Genomic DNA, 18,070 nt, shown 5'->3' with positions numbered 1-18,070 from the left:
CAGGACAGAGCTCCTGAGTGTATCAGTGCCAACGATTCTGACAGACACCTTACCATCTCTTCATGAGCAGAAATATATCTATTCCCCGTTGAGAAATTGAATGTCTTACGAGAAGGCTGTTATCATTTATTGACATTATACATCAATTTGCAAACATGCGTCTGTGCGTTGCAGGAATGGCTGCGTCCGGTCAAAGAATGGATTCAGCATGGGGAAATCCCTGCAGTTAAAAAACCTTGTTCTTGATCCTCTAAAGCAGGGGTGGGGAACCTTTTTCCTCTCAAGGGCCATTTAAATATTTTCAATATCCTCCGAGTGTCAGGGTTGAGTGAAGCAGGCAGGACCCAAATGCAGATTTCACAGAAAATACCTTAATTTCAAGGTTTAAATGGTAACAAACAGAACACTACCCCGTGAACACAGTCAAAGACTTTTTTTTTTTAATCAAAAACTAGGGCCAAAAGGGTGGGTGGAGGGGGTCTGGAGGACGGGTTTGGGCTGATAGCCCAGGGGCACAGCGGAGGACCCGGAAGGGGTCTCGGGCGGATGGCCCGGGGGCAAGGCAGAGATCAAGGAGGGGGTCTCGGGCGGAAGGCCCAGGGGCAAGGCAGAGTTCGAGAAGGTGTTCTTCGGGCGGACGGCCTGGGGGCAAGGCAGAGTTCATGGTGGGAGTCTCGGGCGGACGTCCCGGGGGCAAGGCAGAGTTCAAAAAGGGGCAAAGGCCACAGAGGGCGAACTCAGGGGGCCGAGCATGAGGGCAAAGGCAGCAGCTGGAAGAGTCAGGGGGCCGGGCTCGAGGGCGAAGACCGCGGCTGGGGAACTCAGGGGGCCGGGCTCGAGGGCAAAGGCCGCGGCTGGGGAACTCAGGAGGCAGGGCACAAGGTCGGGTAAGAAGGCGGCGACGGGACAGCTCCGGAGGACGGCACGAAGACGGTGATGGAATAGCTCCGGACGACGACGCAATGGGACCCCTCCAGTGTCAGCTGGATCGCCGGAGCACTGGGATCGAGAGCAGGAGATGATGGGAGCCCTGGAGGGACAGGCGTAGATGGGACCCTGGACGGAACATGGGCTGGTGTCAGTGGGACCCCCAACGACACAGGACATGGAGTTGGCAGGACCCTCAGCGGAATCCCCAACGACACAGGACATGGAGTTGGCAGGACCCCCGACGGCACAGGACATGGAGTTGGCAGGACCCTCAGCGGAACCCCCAACGACACAGGACATGGAGTTGGTAGGACCCTCAGCGGAACCTCCAACGAAACAGGACAAGGAGTTGGCAGGACCCCCGGCGAGACAGGTGACGGCAGGACCCCCAACGGAACAGGACACAGAGTTGGCAGGACCCTCAGCCGAACCCCCAACGGACCAGGACATTGGGTTGGCAGGACCCCCGGCAGAACAGTAGTCGGCGACAGGACACGGGAGCTGGAGTTGGCCGGAACGCCGACAGGACACAGGGAGCTGGAGTTGGCCGGAACACCGACAGGACACGGAGAGCTGGCGTCGGCCGGAGAGCCAACAGGAGACGAGGTGCTGGAGTCTGCCGGTACGTCGACAGGACACTGGGAGCTGGCATCGGCCGGAGAGCCAACAGGTGACGAGGAGCTGGAGTGGGCCGGAACATCGACAGGACACGAGGGGCTGGAGTGGGCCGAACCACTGACATGACACGGGGGGCTGGCGTCGGCCGGGGAGCCAGTACTGGAGCCGAAACTGGAGCCGGAACCATGGCTGCTGGGGCCAGGACTGAGGCTGAAACCATGGCTGCTGGGGCCAGAACTGGGGCCGGAACCATGGCTGCTGGGGCCAGAACTGGGGCTGGAACCATGGCTGTGGCACCTCTGCTTAACCTGTTTAGCCCTGAGTCTGTTTTTCAGTTCTCAGGCTCGAAAATGACATTCCCAAATATCTTCCCTTCTAAAAGGGTTAAATTAATAATCTTTTTTCTCAAAATAATGATAAACCTGTGAGTTGGATGTAGAAAAGTCAGAATCAATATAGATGTTTTTTATTTTAAAGAAAATTCAGATTGAACATAGTAAAAAAACTGTAAATTATAGTGTCCGTCCAAAAATTATTTTGTACTTATAGTGAAAACTACCCTTGGATGATGGGTTAGTAGACTAAACGCTTTAAGAATCCAAAGTACAACATATAATAAGTACCCTGTATAAAGATTGATGCAAAACAAGTGAAATCTGACCTTTTTAGAGAGATTTAGGAAAAAAAACCACTTCTAGGGTCATTTGGGTGGATTTTCCATATCTCTGGCCCCCCTTTGTCGATTTTGCTCTTTCTGACCAATACAGCCAATAGAATCGAAGGGGGATTTCCCCACACACACACATGGTAAAACAAAAAGGTGGGGGCTTCGTGCACACAGTTTTGCATGAGAGTGAAGCTATCTCTAGCTCTGACATCTGGAAACGGAAAAGCAGGTTTATTGCTTATGGATTATCAGAAATAATTTCAAAGGGACACAGACACATTGGATTAACCTATGGATTAACTTCAGCAGCGTTTTTATCGTTTTAATGCCATTGAAGACCACTTTTGACCAGACTACGACACAAGCATGGCCGTATCTACCATTGAGGTCACCGAGGTCCGGACCTCGGTAATATTTTCCGAGCTGTGCATAACAAAACTTGTGAAATAATTGCACTAAACGGGGTTCTTTGTAGTACTTCCATTTACTGACCATGGGGGCACTGCATAACTACGTAGCCTCGATTAAAGCAAAGAAGAAGACGACATGTATCAACAAACCTCCCTAGCCCTGTATCGGAGCAGCGGAGGAGTGATGAAGTATCTAGAGATCTGAGTCCAGACGAGGAGTGATGAAGTATCTAGAGATCTGAGTCCAGCGGGCTGCTTGTGTTTCTGTTCATCAGGACATCATATGACCAGCAGATCCTGTGTGAACGCACTACGTTAGTCAGTGGACGTCCGACAACATGCACACTAACTTATATTGCAGCTATAGGCTATACTTTGGTTTAAATTGCGAGAATAAACTAGCTTGAGAGCTAAAGTTAATTACGTTCATCCAATGTCAGAAGGATTACCTTTTAACAAACGTTGTAATGCTTTTCTTTCATTTCAATTTGAGTAAAACATTGAAGATATAACATTGTATTGTTTTATTTTTACATTGACTCAGATATAATGAAAAGACTACGTCAGTCGATGCTCAGCTTTGGTAAGGAAGAGACAGGACAGGCAGAGAGAAAGAGAGAGAGAGAGAGAGAGAGAGAGAGAAAGTGATGGAAGTCAGGGAGGAACTGGAGTCACACAAAATAATGTAGGCTTAATAAGCCCATCTATTTATCTATCTATGTATCTATAACAATAGTCTTCATTTACAATAGGCATAATTTTAATACATACATATATTGCAGTCATAACATACAATTGTATAAAACACAATTTGCTTACATCTTTGTTCTCTTTTGAGAATCAAACAAGACATATTTAAATTAAAAAAGAATGCAAACAAACAAGTGAAATGAGCTAAATAGCTGCTTTTAATTCACTGGCAGGAGCAACAAGTGAGGAGGAGACAAGTGAGGAGGAGACAAGTGAGGAGGAGCAAACAGTGAACAACGAGGGAGAGATTGAACAAAGAGAAAGAGTAGAGGACAGAGAGAGTAAAGAACAGGAAGAAGACAGAGAGACTAAAGAAGATGGAAGAGAGGCTGCAGGTTATGGAAAGGAGAGAGACATGGAAAATGAATCTTGTTGACAATGTGTTGTGATCATTTTAGCCTCTGCTGCATGTCCAGATCATTAATAGTAACAATCAACTGATTCTTATGCATCACACTTTAAAAATAATTGATGCTGACATTGTCAGCCCACTGACATAGTTTGAAATCAATATATTATCCAATTTGTGACCCCCCCACAGGACTTAAAAAGCACCTAACTAGATCATGAAAATCGCGGGGGGTATCCCCCGAACCCCCCTAGCATGTTTGGACCTCGGTATTTAGGAAATCCTGGATACGGCCCTGCATGCAGACCCCTGACACAATCAAAACATCATGATGCAATGTGAATTAAAGAAACATTAGGGTAGGTGGGAATAAATACTTCATTTGCAGTGCCTTGGTGTATACATAAAGGTATTTAGCCATGTGAATCTCAAGCACTGCTGTTTATTATTTATGTTTGTTCATGTTTAATAGATATACCTCAGAGAGTGACTGTTGGAAAAAAAGAAAGAGTTGTGGCATAGAAATATGTTGTATTCTGGAATTGAAACGTAATCTTAACAGTTTGGCATATCACCTTTTTAAAATTGTAAGATGTAAAAGATAAGGCCGCGGATTGGTCCACCTATGGTAACCATACCCAGGTGCAAATGGACCACGCACTCACTCAGCCTTATATTTTCTCAGCCGCGCTGCTCCGCGGAGTTTCGCCGGCAAGCTGTGTGGAGAAAAGCCTGTGTGTGTGTGTGTGTGTGTGTGTGTGTGTGTGTGTGTGTGTGTGTGTGTGTGTGTGTGTGTGTGTGTGTGTGTGTGTGTGTGTGTGTGTGTGTGTGTGTGTGCTCAGGCTGAGCTCCGCGATGTCTCACTGTCTCGCAGACTCCACGCAGCAACCAGGAAACAACACCAGTAATCCAGCTCACACTGTCCGCTCCTCGAGCCTCAAAGGGCGGAGCAGCGACTCTCGTAACGTCCCGCCCACACGGCACCCAGACCGCACGCAGCATTCTCATCCGGGGGTGTGTCAATAGTGAAGCAGCTTCCTGTGGTCACATGGTCTCACTAGCCCCATATGTTTGATCACAATGTGACAGAACGCTCTTGTTAGTCCGCTGTATCGTACACTAATTAAACGCGTCTTGTTGCTTTCTATTCCCTCTGCCCCCCAGCTCCAGCAACACTTCTCTCCATCCTCTCTATAATCACCCACCTACAAGGTTGTGGAAAGCCAGCAAGGTTGAAGGCAAGTGTTTTTACCTGATACAGGACTAAACATTTTCTGCTGCTATTGATTTTCTTTCCTTTTTGCTTTTAAGGGAAAGTTGATTCGGGAGAAAAAAACATTATATGTTGTTTTCACATCTTTTCCAAACAAAGCTCATACTAAAAGTGCAGCATTGTGCACACACTGAGCTTCGGTACAGGAAGGCTTACCAGGAAAACTATTTAACAACTCTGGATATAAAGTGACAGTCTTCCAGCTGCACTGTGAAGTATCACATTAGGAGAAACCAGTTATGTTGACCTGATCTGGAATTGTTTAGATGTTTCTTCTCACTGATGGAAAAGGTGTTTGAGCTAAGTCTTGAACTACTGCAGCTTAATCTGTCCATTTCTCCCTTTTTTATTACCACGACACCAACCAAGTCTTTTTAATGTTATTATGTATATGCTTATACAGGTTTACACCTAATTAAAAAAAATGAGGCTGTAGCTCAGTGATAACATCCTGACACACAGACTTTAACAGCAGATAAAACGAGGTATTTTTCAGTGTTTGCCAGCAGGGGAGCCAAGCAACAAGCCGACATGAGGGTGAAGGGCCCCTGGTTTAGGGTGACGGGGCCCTGGGTTAGGGTGACGGGGGCCCTGGTTTAGGGTGACGGGGGCCCTGGTTTAGGGTGAAGGGCCCCTGGTTTAGGGTGAGGGGCCCCTGGTTTAGGGTGAAGGGCCCCTGGTTTAGGGTGACGGGGGCCCTGGTTTAGGGTGAAGGGCCCCTGGTTTAGGGTGAGGGGCCCTGGTTTAGGGTGACAGGGGCCCTGGTTTAGGGTGACGGGGGCCCTGGTTTAGGGTGACGGGGGCCCTGGTTTAGGGTGAAGGGCCCCTGGTTTAGGGTGAGGGGCCCCTGGTTTAGGGTGAAGGGCCCCTGGTTTAGGGTGACGGGGGCCCTGGTTTAGGGTGAAGGGCCCCTGGTTTAGGGTGAGGGGCCCCTGGTTTAGGGTGACAGGGGCCCTGGTTTAGGGTGAAGGGCCCCTGGTTTAGGGTGAAGGGCCCCTGGTTTAGGGTGAGGGGCCCCTGGTTTAGGGTGAAGGGCCCCTGGTTTAGGGTGACGGGGGCCCTGGTTTAGGGTGAAGGGCCCCTGGTTTAGGGTGAGGGGCCCCTGGTTTAGGGTGACGGGGGCCCTGGTTTAGGGTGAAGGGCCCCTGGTTTAGGGTGAGGGGCCCCTGGTTTAGGGTGACAGGGACCCTGGTTTAGGGTGAAGGGCCCCTGGTTTAGGGTGAAGGGCCCCTGGTTTAGGGGGAAGGGACCCTGGTTTAGGGTGAGCGGCCCCTGGTTTAGGGTGAAGGGCCCCTAGTTTAGGGTGAAGGGACCTGGTTTAGGGTGAGGGGCCCCTGGTTTAGGGTGAAGGGACCCTGGTTTAGGGTGAGGGGCCCCTGGTTTAGGGTGAAGGGACCCTGGTTTAGGGTGAGGGGCCCCTGGTTTAGGGTGAAGGGACCCTGGTTTAGGGTGAAGGGACCCTGGTCGTGCCACGTCCAGGGTCTGCTGTGTAACTCAGATGTATGCCAGCAGCTGTTAGAGGTTGTAACTTCAGCCATGTGCCACTTAACTGTTCAGAGTGAAAACTGAAGCAGACAAACGCTCCCCGGTAATGATCATGTTAGAAGCCTATGTGTGCTCTGCATATGCGTCTCATGTAGCATAAGTTGGTCTGATATTCTGGCATATAAACACAGCCGTGGCCATGGAAGGTATCCGTGGTTACAGCGCTCTGCAGTTTGTGTGCATGATTGTTATTTGGCTCAGTGTGCACCTTGTGTTTAACTAAGTTCTGTATCTTAGTGACAGCAGGCAGGGCTCCTGATTACCTGTAAATACTTCAAGTCAAAAGGAATACTGCTCTCCTTGAGTTAACGCCTCCATGGCCCGTGCACTTAATGAGACTATAACGTGTACTTCTGCAGGAACTCCAGTATTCTTTATCACACCTGAAAAAACCAACAGACTTTTACCGGCTTTTTTTTTTTTAACCGAAAAGGGACTCTTAAAACGAGTTAACCTCAACATGCATGTGGAGTTACCCAGTGTTCACTGTACTGAACCGTTTTTGTTTCCTTTTTTATCGAATTACTTTAACAAGATTTACTGAGAACAGTGCTCTCTGGAACAAAGTGATCACATTCTGGTTCTGCAGTATCCAGTGCAAGCAGCACTCAGCAGCCGTTGGAGGTAGAAGGGTAAGAGCACCTCCGTTGATTATGTTATTTGTATGTTAATGGTAACAGTTTGAAGGTAATTCTTGAGGTACTGGGAGCCGGTGCAGAGCTCTGAGACTGGGCGGACCTGTTCTACTCTTCCAGTTCTAGTCAGGACTCGGGCAGCAGTGTTCTGGATCACACTGTGGCAGGTGTCTGATTTATTTCTTACAGAGACCTGTAAAGACACTGTTGCAGAAATCAAGCCTACTAAAGACAAAGGCTTTAACAGTTTCTCTGCGACTGTTTCTGTCTTGTTTTTGGACGGTATGCTGACTCTGACCTACATTTCAAAACCCAAATCAATAGAAAAGCAGAGGGTAGATCTACACTAAGACTTCTGAGACTGATGTTTGAAACTGCAGGGCATCGAGTCGAGCACTAACATCGGGCGGTTCCTTTTTGGCACCAAAAATAATTGTTTCTGTTTTCTATGTACTGTAATCGTCCATAATTGTCATCGCATCATTATGCTATGCTATTTAGTTTTCTTCAAGATGTGAGTGAGACAGTGATCTATTTGAAAAAACCGATGAGCCCTGTAAGAGTTAGGACAACAGTTCAGCTCTCATTGAATTCCAATCATTGTATTAGCTGTGGAGTTATCCAGTGGTGTAATGCAGTAAAGTACATTTACTGGCTGCTGACACCACACATCGGCTGTTGGTTTTTAGTTTCCCAGTTACATGTGGGGCCACTCACCCCCAAGAGTGCTGCTTTCTCTATATTATTCATTTTAATCACATTGCTGTTCAGCTAAGAGGCAGAACGAGGCCCTTCAGAAGCAGCCTGGTGTTACACACTATTTTGTCAACTCCTAATTGCATTGGTACATTTGGAGTGCCAGCAACATGTATAATGCAAGGAGCTGAACATGTGCAATTACTACTCATTGATGAGGAGTAAGATGATAAGCGCTGTCACTGTGTTGATGTACTTCAGAGGGAACCATCCATGTTTACCAAAGGTTTATTCCAACCCAGTCTTACATCTAAACGTGTAATAACTACGTTGGTCCACAACTTGGGACGTACTGTAGCATTTCTACAAAAACGCCTCTGAAATTGAAATGTCACCATTCATTTCGAATGGCCGATGTCCATGTCACGTGATCTTCTACTTTCTCTCCGCAAAAAAAACAACATGGCCGACATTAGTTTTATTCTCGGTGGAAAATGCCTATTTTAAGGTTAGTTTGGCCATTAAAATGCGTTTTGATGTCATTTTAAGCGAGAAATATGAGTTGTTATTTCAGATTATTTGTGCAGTGAATGTGCATGATCTTTAGTTTGCTAGTTATTACGAAGATTACTTTGGGAAATTGTGTACATTGAACGTTTTCATTGTTGCCAACGTGCCAACGCTGCTATCGGTTAAACATTGTGTATGCTCTCAAATTGTGATATTAAAACGTCTTTGCCCTCATTTATTTATATTGCTGTTAGCGCACAACTCAAAAATAGCAGTTTCACAAAAATTCCTCAGGAAATTGTGTACATGCAACGTCTTTTAAGTGTTTGCTAACAAGCATGTTGTTTAAACATTCTCTCTGATGTTATATTATTTCTGTTATGTTGTGTAACTGTTTAATGGTGTTATCTTTATTGTTAGTGCATGGCGCAATAACGCCTGTGATATTATGATATTGCTACGCACCCCCTTCCCCGTCAATTTGTATTGTGTTGGTCCACAGCACAAACTTATTAGTTTAACAAAATCCGCATCTAAAATTGTGGCATTGATACGTTACTTTCCCCTGTGCGATTCCCAGTCTCACGGCATTTCGTGTTATAGTCACAACATGTAATCTATTGATTCGTGTTCACCAACACGATTTTCCCCTTTTTTTTTCGTGTCACACAGAACGATTTTAAAAGCAATGTATTTCTATTGGTAGTATGTTTCGTGCCTGCAGCACGTCTTTTTGTCCGGTCGGGTCTTGGAAGACCGGAAGCTGTGGGGTTCATAAAAACATGTTCTTACTCAATATCAAGCCACGATTATTGTTTTTATTTTAAATCGTATAATGTCGGACTTTTTTTGCCGTCCGTTAGGAAAAGAAATGGCTCAGAGCCTCAGAATACTGACATCTATATTTTCTCTTATCTCTTTTTCCTTCTAATTTGTTATTCTTTTCTAAATAACACACTGTTATTTACTCACCAATAACACACAATTATCCTTGTTTTTATTTGTTTAATTCTATAATGCCGAGTTTTTTTGCCGTCCGTCAGGAACTGAATTTCAAAATAAAGTAGTTCATAATATTATGTATGAAATTATTTTGTCTATTAACTAGAGCGCCGGGTCATGTTATGACCCTCTTTTCTATGTTGCTGTGGGGTTTTTCCATCGGTTTGGGGTTTCAAATATCAAAACAGTAATAAGCCAATAAGTCATTTAATTTCAAACCTTTATTTAATCAGATTGGTCCATTGAGATCATAGGTCTCTTTCGAGACCTGCAGCATATAGGTTCCACATGAAACATAAAACAATAAAGGACATTATACATTATATTTACAGGATACATTTACATAGTTATAGACATTTACAAGTGCCCATTGTATCAGCAAGCATTTCATTTAGCCTAGCTTTAAAAACATGCAGAGGAATGAGATTGCTCAGTTTCAATTCTTGCTGAAGATTGTTCCAAGCAAGTGGAGCTGCTTACATAAAAGCTGTCTTACCTAAGACAGTCCTTGCTCTTGGCACATCTAACATTACTACATCATGCCATCTCAGACAATAGCTGCTTGCAACTCTGTGTGTTATCAGAGAGCAGATATAATATATAGAAATGTTTATTGATTGGAATAAACCCCTTGAGATGCACCATCTCGTTTTCAAGGGGGTCCCGACAATAGCAACAACTTACAGACATACATAAACAAAAAGACAAAATGCAAAACATGACACACAAGACAAACCAAATACAGTCTGTTAAGTAAAATTCAAGCAATGCACACAATCATTACAATTTGAGACAGTCGAGCAAATCAGTTTCTTCAATATTTTTTTGCAGAGGGGACAGAGAAATAAATCTGAACAGAATGTCTAATTTGGTGAGTAGGGTACAAAATACTGCTTTAAATAAGGGGGATAATTAAGATAAATGCATTTAAATATCAGCTGAAGCCAATGCGTGTGTCTTCTTACATTTAAAGAAGGCCATTTAAGTTGGTTATACATCGTGCAGTGATGTGTACGAAAAGGACAACCAAGAACAAATCTGCATAGTCTATTGTAGGCTATATTGAGTGGAGCAAGATCTGATTTATGTGCATTTTGGTAGACAACATCACAATAGTCCATAATCGGAAGAATAGGTTGAGAAGCAATTCTCTTTCGGACACTGAGCGTAAAACAATTGCGAGAGCGGTGTAAAACACCGATTCCGTAATTGACTTTTTGTATTACATGCTTCCCTTAGCAAAAAAATCTCTAGAATACTATAGAAAAATCTATGGACAAATTCTATAGAAAATGTCTGTAGAATACTACAGGATTTTTGCGGATATACTATAGAAATTGCCTACGTGTTTTACTATAGATTCTGGGAAATAATCTATAGAAAAATCTATGGACAAATTCTATAGAACATTTCTGTAGAATACTACAGGATTTTTGCGGATATACTATAGAAATTGCCTACGTGTTTTACTATAGATTCTGGGAAATAATCTATAGAAAAATCTATGGACAAATTCTATAGAAAATTTCTGTAGAATACTACAGGATTTTTGCGGATATACTATAGAAATTGCCTACGTGTTTTACTATAGATTCTGGGAAATAATCTATAGCAGGGGTGTCAAACTCAAGGCCCGGGGGCCACATTCGGCCCGCGACTTCATTTTATGTGGCCCCACAAGAGCTTGCAAAGAATATAATATGATTATTATACGGTTACATGCTACAGAAGCACGTTGCCCATAAACTACATGTCCCACAATGCATCTCAAATATGACTTTTTTCTCAGAATTTGCCTTTTTTTCTTCAAAATATGCATTTTCATAGAATTCCTTTTTCTCAGAATTAGATTTTTATTTCAAAATGTCACTTCTATTTATTTTTTCTCCAGAATTTGGCTTTTCTTTTTAAATCATTTTGGGACATACGCAATGAAGAGACTTGCCCTAGACTTCTGCTTTCAGACGTAGTTAATTATGAAGTTATTACCCTATGCGATGATAATCCAATGCAGAGGCAATGATGTAATATAATACATTATTTTATATATGATATATTTATATATGTATTTTTATATAGTCTTAAAGTTACAACCGGCCCTTTGAGTGCAACCATAATGCTGATGTGGCCCGCGATGAAATTTAGTTTGACACCCCTGATCTATAGAATACTATAGTATAGAAAATATACACTGTGTATAGATGTTTTTTTTGTAGAAAATAGTCTATAGAATCCTATAGAAAACCCCATGGATGCTTTCTATAGAACTGTTCTGGAGAATACCATAGAATTTGTGACCTATATTCTATAGAATCTATTGATTTCTGTAGAATATACTGCAGAATATTGGCAAATATTCTATAGAATTTACCTATGGATTTTACTATAGATTCTGCAAAATAATCTATAGAACATTGCTATTGTTTTCTATAAAATGGTTCTGCAGAATTTATAACATTAATTTACGGGAATTGTCCTTAAAGATTTTACAGATGTATCTGCTCTTTTTACAGTCAATAACGTTTAATAAAAGTACAGCACTAAAACTTCTACGGGCAAAAAAAACGGATACTTTAACTAAATACTTTAACTGAAATAAAGTGCAAAAGCAATTAGTATACAGAAATTGTCCTTAAAGATTTTAGAGGAAACTTTCCTCTCTTTTCAAAATCCATTGTCTTAAAATGTCACATTAAAATACCTTAAATAAAGTTATGATGAGAAAAACTGTTTTTTACATTTTCTTTTATTAGATTTGTATGATCAAACACTAAAATAAATACAGAACCTAAAGAGCTAGAATACTGTTATTTTACAGCTTTTTTCTAACATATTCCAATCAAACAGGTTCAACAAAATGACATCACAAAATGTTCTGTAGGAAACAATTACTCTGAAAACTTAAAAATATTTGTAGAATTATAGTACAACTAATGAATACAGCATTTCATATTTAAACATCATAATTATAAAAAGTAGAAACAAAAAGTAAGTTGAATTTTTTAAGATTACTTTGAAACATTCTCAACTGAAAATAACAGAAATGGCAAAATGGCGACATATGTTCACATTGTCAATGTGAAGGAGCAGTGTGCAGGATTTAGTACGTCTAACAATGGGGATGTAGGTTCCAACCAATGGATAACTTGTTCACTCACCCTCCTATCCCAAGTTTGTAAGATAATGTATATTGGCTGCAAAAAAATTGAGGCCCAATCATGTTTCCTCTGTCCATTCTGCGCTGATGTAGATGTGGCAGTGCAACCTAGAGGACAAAAAGATCAGAATTAGAAACGGGTTTATTGCCAGGTATGTTCACACGTATGAGGAGGTGTCGTACATACAAATAAAAAAATGTAAAAACTACACAGATAGCGAACTATATTAAGAAATAGAATGCAATAAATTATAGAATATAAAATATGGGCAGTAAGCAATATTTAAACATTGCATTATTTACCATCCTGTGATCTCCATGCAGAGTCTGCGTTGTGGCTGAGGTAAAGTGTCAGTGGGGGGGGGCGGGCCTTGTTGAGGTGCCGAGAGGTTCTGGTCCTGATGTAGAGAGGTTCTGGTCCTGATGGAGAGAGGTTTTGGTCCTGATGGAGAGAGGTTCTGGTCCTTATGGAGAGAGGTTCTGGTCCGGATGGAGAGAGGTTCTGGTCCTGATGGAGAGAGGTTCTGGTCCTGATGGAGAGAGGTTTTGGTCCTGATGGAGAGAGGTTCTGGTCCTTATGGAGAGAGGTTCTGGTCCTGATGGAGAGAGGTTCTGGTCCTGATGGTGCGCAGCCTCCAGCCAGAGGGTTGTGTTGAAGGCAGAGCTGAAGTCCACAAACAGGATCCTGGCATAGGTTCCTGCTGTGTCCAGGTGCTGGAGGAGGAAGTGAAGTGATAACTATTAGTAAACCATAATGATGGATGTTATTATCAGGGCATTGATTATTTCATAAGTTTAGAAGGGGGGAACATAGTCTAACAACAGTTAGCTTTTGTTAATTTTACCTCGAGCCAAACTTGTGAGACTTGTTTCTGAAATCCCTTTCTCTTAAAGTGAATAAATAAAAAATAAAACAATGGAGGTGACCCTAAAACTAACCACTGGATTGCTTGTCTAAAAGGACCTAGTCCATAAGTGAGGTAAGGGTGGGAACAATCAAACACACCCTCCCAGGCACTACGTGTTAGCGAAGTACAACTGGGATTTCGAAGAGGAAGATATGCTTGCTCAATTCTTAATAATAAAGAAAAACCAACAAATTGAGCACTTGAGTTTTCATTAGCAGCCCCTAGCTACAGCTGTGGAGCTTCGGTCAATACCACTAATGCCCCTTTCACACCAGCGCCTTTTCAGCTCTAGAGCCTGAAAAGTGCCGGGTTTTCCTGTTCACACCGCAGCGGCGCCGGCTCTTAGCTCCGGAATCCGCTTCATTTCCAGCTCCAAAAAATTGTCGGTCCAGAGGCAAGAGCTTTGGAGCTAAGAGGCGACGTCGCTTACGTCTCTCTTACGTCGAGGCGTGCAGGAAACTAAACCCACCTCCCCTGAACATGGGTCGACTGTCATGCCTGCCTACAAGCAGTAGTGCCTATAAACACACTTTATAAAGTCAGGCAACACTAACCAGGCTTCGTGTGATTCTGTTTATTTGTGCCTTACTTTGACCATCCGTTCACTGTTATCGATCATTGTGGAGAGAGGCAGACGTGTTGTTTTGTATTATTGCAGCTATCGGATGCAAGTAGTCAGTTTAGCTTCGGTTGCTATGCTAACATCACCCGTTTTATACCAGAGAAACTTTCATAACAGCGTTGTGATACCAAACAGTGTCAATTCAGACTGACACACATTCACTTAGGCTAAGGGGAACTGGGGATATGCATCAGCTGCTTGTGTGAGTCGGACAGTGAATACTTTAGAGCGGCCGCTGCAGTGTGAGCTAACCGGGAGCTAACGGGAGAATAAACTCCCGTGGAAGAGCAGCCAGCACTGCAGCGGTCGGTAAATGCTGCAGAAACACATTAATAAACAATGAACCACGGCACTCTGGAGCAAAGTATAAGGTTGGAGAAGTCATTATTACATTTATTCTGGCTTCGTGTGATTAAAAGCAACACGATCATCGACCCGACGCAGTTGTTGTTGTTGTTGTGAGCGCCGTAATGGCTGCCGTTGGGGAGCAAATCAGCGATGTAAACGGTGACGTCATGACGCAGCAGGGGCAGCTCTGGAGCGCCAGTGGGCGGTGTGAACAGAGCGGGAGCTGAAAAGGGAAACCGGAGCTGAACCAGAAAAGCTCCCGCTCGGAGCTAGAAACTGAAAAGCGCTGGTGTGAAAGCCACATAACAGTCTATTTCCTTAAAATGGTACATATCGATGAATCTATATTTTCATCTTCAGGTGATTAAATCTGCATAATGTCCCTGTACAATAAGATTCGAGCATTTTGTAATCCAGTGAGGAAATTCAAGACCAGTAAATATTGATTGATTAAACAACACTAAATAAAATGTTAGTGCTTTCTTCAAACTCAGACTCTCTGCTGCGGCTGTACCTCAAAGACAAAACAATTGTCTTATGATCTTTGTTGAACAAGGTCTGATTGTCCTGTACATGTACAATGTGGGGTATTTTTAAATACTTTACTAAACCACATTCAATACTATGTTAGACACAAGTTAGTTATTACTCACATATCAAAGTATTTTCATCTGCAAGATGGAAGAATAGCTGGGTGCTGCCTGGAGAGACTGATGAGGGACACAGGCTGGCGTCAGCAGCTTTCCACACAAAGCCATCACATCTTCTCTTCCATAGTCCTCGCTGTCCACTGGTGCTCTGTCAAAAGAGTGAACATCACAGCCGTCATGTTAACCCTTTGTTACACAACAACATACAACCAACATGTGTCAAAAGTGACCCGAATTAGTTTTAATTGTAAATATCTTTGCAATAAATTACTTTAACCATTCAGGATTCCAGGTATTCCTCAATTAACCTGTTTTGGATCAACACCAATTTGTATTTTTCCCTTTCTTACTTTTTGAATACAAATAATGTCTGTATCACTACACTTCTAAGACACAACATGGGTCAAACATTACCCGTATTCTTTTTGCTATGTTATTTCATGCATGGCTGAGTGTTTCTTTACTATACATTTTCAAAAATAATTAATTTTAGCAGTGATTTGGACCAAGCATGTATGATGTAGTAGTAATACAAAAAGTATTTTAGTTCACACAGTGTGACATTAGCTAGTCATGTTAGCTTGTAATATATAGAGCAGAGCTAACTAGCAAGTTAGCCAAACGTTAGCGGTTAGCTGTTTATGCTATGCTAGCTGTTACTGAACATTAACAAACTAGATTCCGCTATAAGAAAGCTGTGAAACTTTACATTAAACTTGGCGACAACATTGTGACACCCCGCTGCATGTTTATGTGTAATTCTCCCGTGTTGGAGACGAGAGGGTGGGGGGGCAGCACTGCAATAAACTGTAAGCTAACGTTAGCAGCCACCTGTTAAGCCAGGTGTCCCGGGCGCAACATCTTGCAAGAAACAGCATGTCAGGGCTTCTTAACATTTAACAACCTATTAATGATGAATACCAACTTAACGGGAAGAAACTCAGCTAACTAGAAGAAGAAACGTAACCTTAAATAAAAAATAAAACATTCACAAACTAAGGATTATCTAAATACATATTTAACTCCATTACAGTTGCAGGACTCACCAGATCTCAAGTCTTCTGTTCTTTGTTGACGTCCCGATGCTCATATTTAACGTGTAAAACGATCCCGATATAAATCCATAAAATCCTGCAGCAGACATACAGACAGCTGTAGCTCGCAGGAGGAGACCCACTCAAACTGACGTGGAAGTTTCAAATGTGAACGACAGGCGCGCACAGTTCTCATTGGCAGGTTTCTTCGATGACGTTTATATTAACCAATCAGGAGTGTTGTGGACTCATTCCAAACATGCCTGACTTGTCTGCCGTGTTTTGGCTGAATTCTATTTCAATTGCCATAGCTCTGGCTGTCGGCCAGAATCCGAAAACCATACATTATACTGTAAAACTAAGGCTTATTACTGTATATTGACCAATGGGAGAGAAAAAAAACAGCAACATAAATAAAACAAGGATAACTGTGACTTGTTGAGTAAATAACAGTGTGTGTTTTAAACCTTGATCCTCACTGCAGAAATGTCTCCACTTTCTATAATTTTAATTTGTTTTAATGATATTGTCAACTGTAGATGTTTACAATATAGTAAGTTAGGAATTTAATGAGATCATATTTATTTACTTTTGTTTCAACATTGGATATTTTGTGTTTGTGGTGGATTCAATCGAATATTGAGAAAATTATGTATGTAAAAAGGTTTTAATTACATTTTACGTTTTTTTTAGTTGACGCTTTTTTTTACAGTTTTATGATTACCTTAAAATTACAAAGAAAATCTTAAAGTCTTATAATAGTAATACACTTTTATATTACGAGTTACATATTTAATTACAGATAATACTTTTTATTTGACGTACATCTGCATTTATTTTCTGAAAGTGCAAAAATACTGTAAATATTATATAGTAAATTTACTGTAAAAAAAAAAGGAAATAAACGTTATTTGTGGTTATTGTCAAAATACTGAAAATAATGTTTTGGGTTGTTAATTTATAGTTAATATCTGCCATTTTACAGGATTTTGCAAGTTATTTAAAAAAACATGATACTTACTATAAACATTTACAGTTATTTCCTGTAAAATTACGATCTTTTTTTACAGTGTATAATAGACTGCAAAACAGAGTAGAGTACTGCAGACTCCAATGAGTTGTTTATAACAGACTCACACTAACAATAGATATTGTTATATGTCACTTAGCTTTAATCTCCAGTTGTAACAGATAATTAGTTACATAACAAAAGTGATCAATGTATACATACAGATGCAGTCACAGAAATTCTGGAGCATTTACATCAGATTACAAGGACAGTGACATTCATTCAGTTTAGAGTTCCATTCCAATATGTTGTATGGTTGTATATGGTTACATAATTTAATTGGGCACATAATCCAGTATACAGTTGTAAAAGATTTCAAAGGGACCCATACAGCTTTTGCAAAGCAGCTCAGTTCCACAAAATGATGTAGATTACTATGATTTTCTCTATTCCAATTTAAAGACGAGTTTTATAGAATTCTATAGAATTCTATAGAATTTAGTATAGGTTGCATCAGAGAGAAAATGTCATTCATGTTTTCTTTGAATGCTATAGATTTCTACACATTTCTATAGATTTCTACAGATATGTCATGAGTCGGTTCTGTCCTATAGAATTCTTTAGATTGTTATAGTTTTAATTATAGAAGTTTATAGAAAAGTACACACTTATAGTATTCTACAGAATGATCTAGAGATTTCTATAGTATTCTATAGAATTCTTTAGCATGGCTTACAAATATGACTATGTTCTATAACATGCTATAGATTTCTACAAGATTCTATAGGATTCTATAGGATTTTATAGATTTTTTTGCTAAGGGTTTATATGTAGTTTAAATGAAAGTTCAAAGTCTAGCCATACACCAAGATATTTAAAGCTATCAACTTTATGCAGAGAAGTGCCATCCTTACATGTTATTACTACATTAGGTTTGGATTTGAGCTTCTGCCTGGT

Source organism: Pseudochaenichthys georgianus, chromosome 5, assembly GCF_902827115.2.
Source record: "Pseudochaenichthys georgianus chromosome 5, fPseGeo1.2, whole genome shotgun sequence".
Taxonomy (NCBI): Eukaryota; Metazoa; Chordata; class Actinopteri; order Perciformes; family Channichthyidae; genus Pseudochaenichthys; species Pseudochaenichthys georgianus.
The sequence above is the reverse complement of the archived record's forward strand: the minus strand, read 5'-3'. Positions refer to the sequence as shown.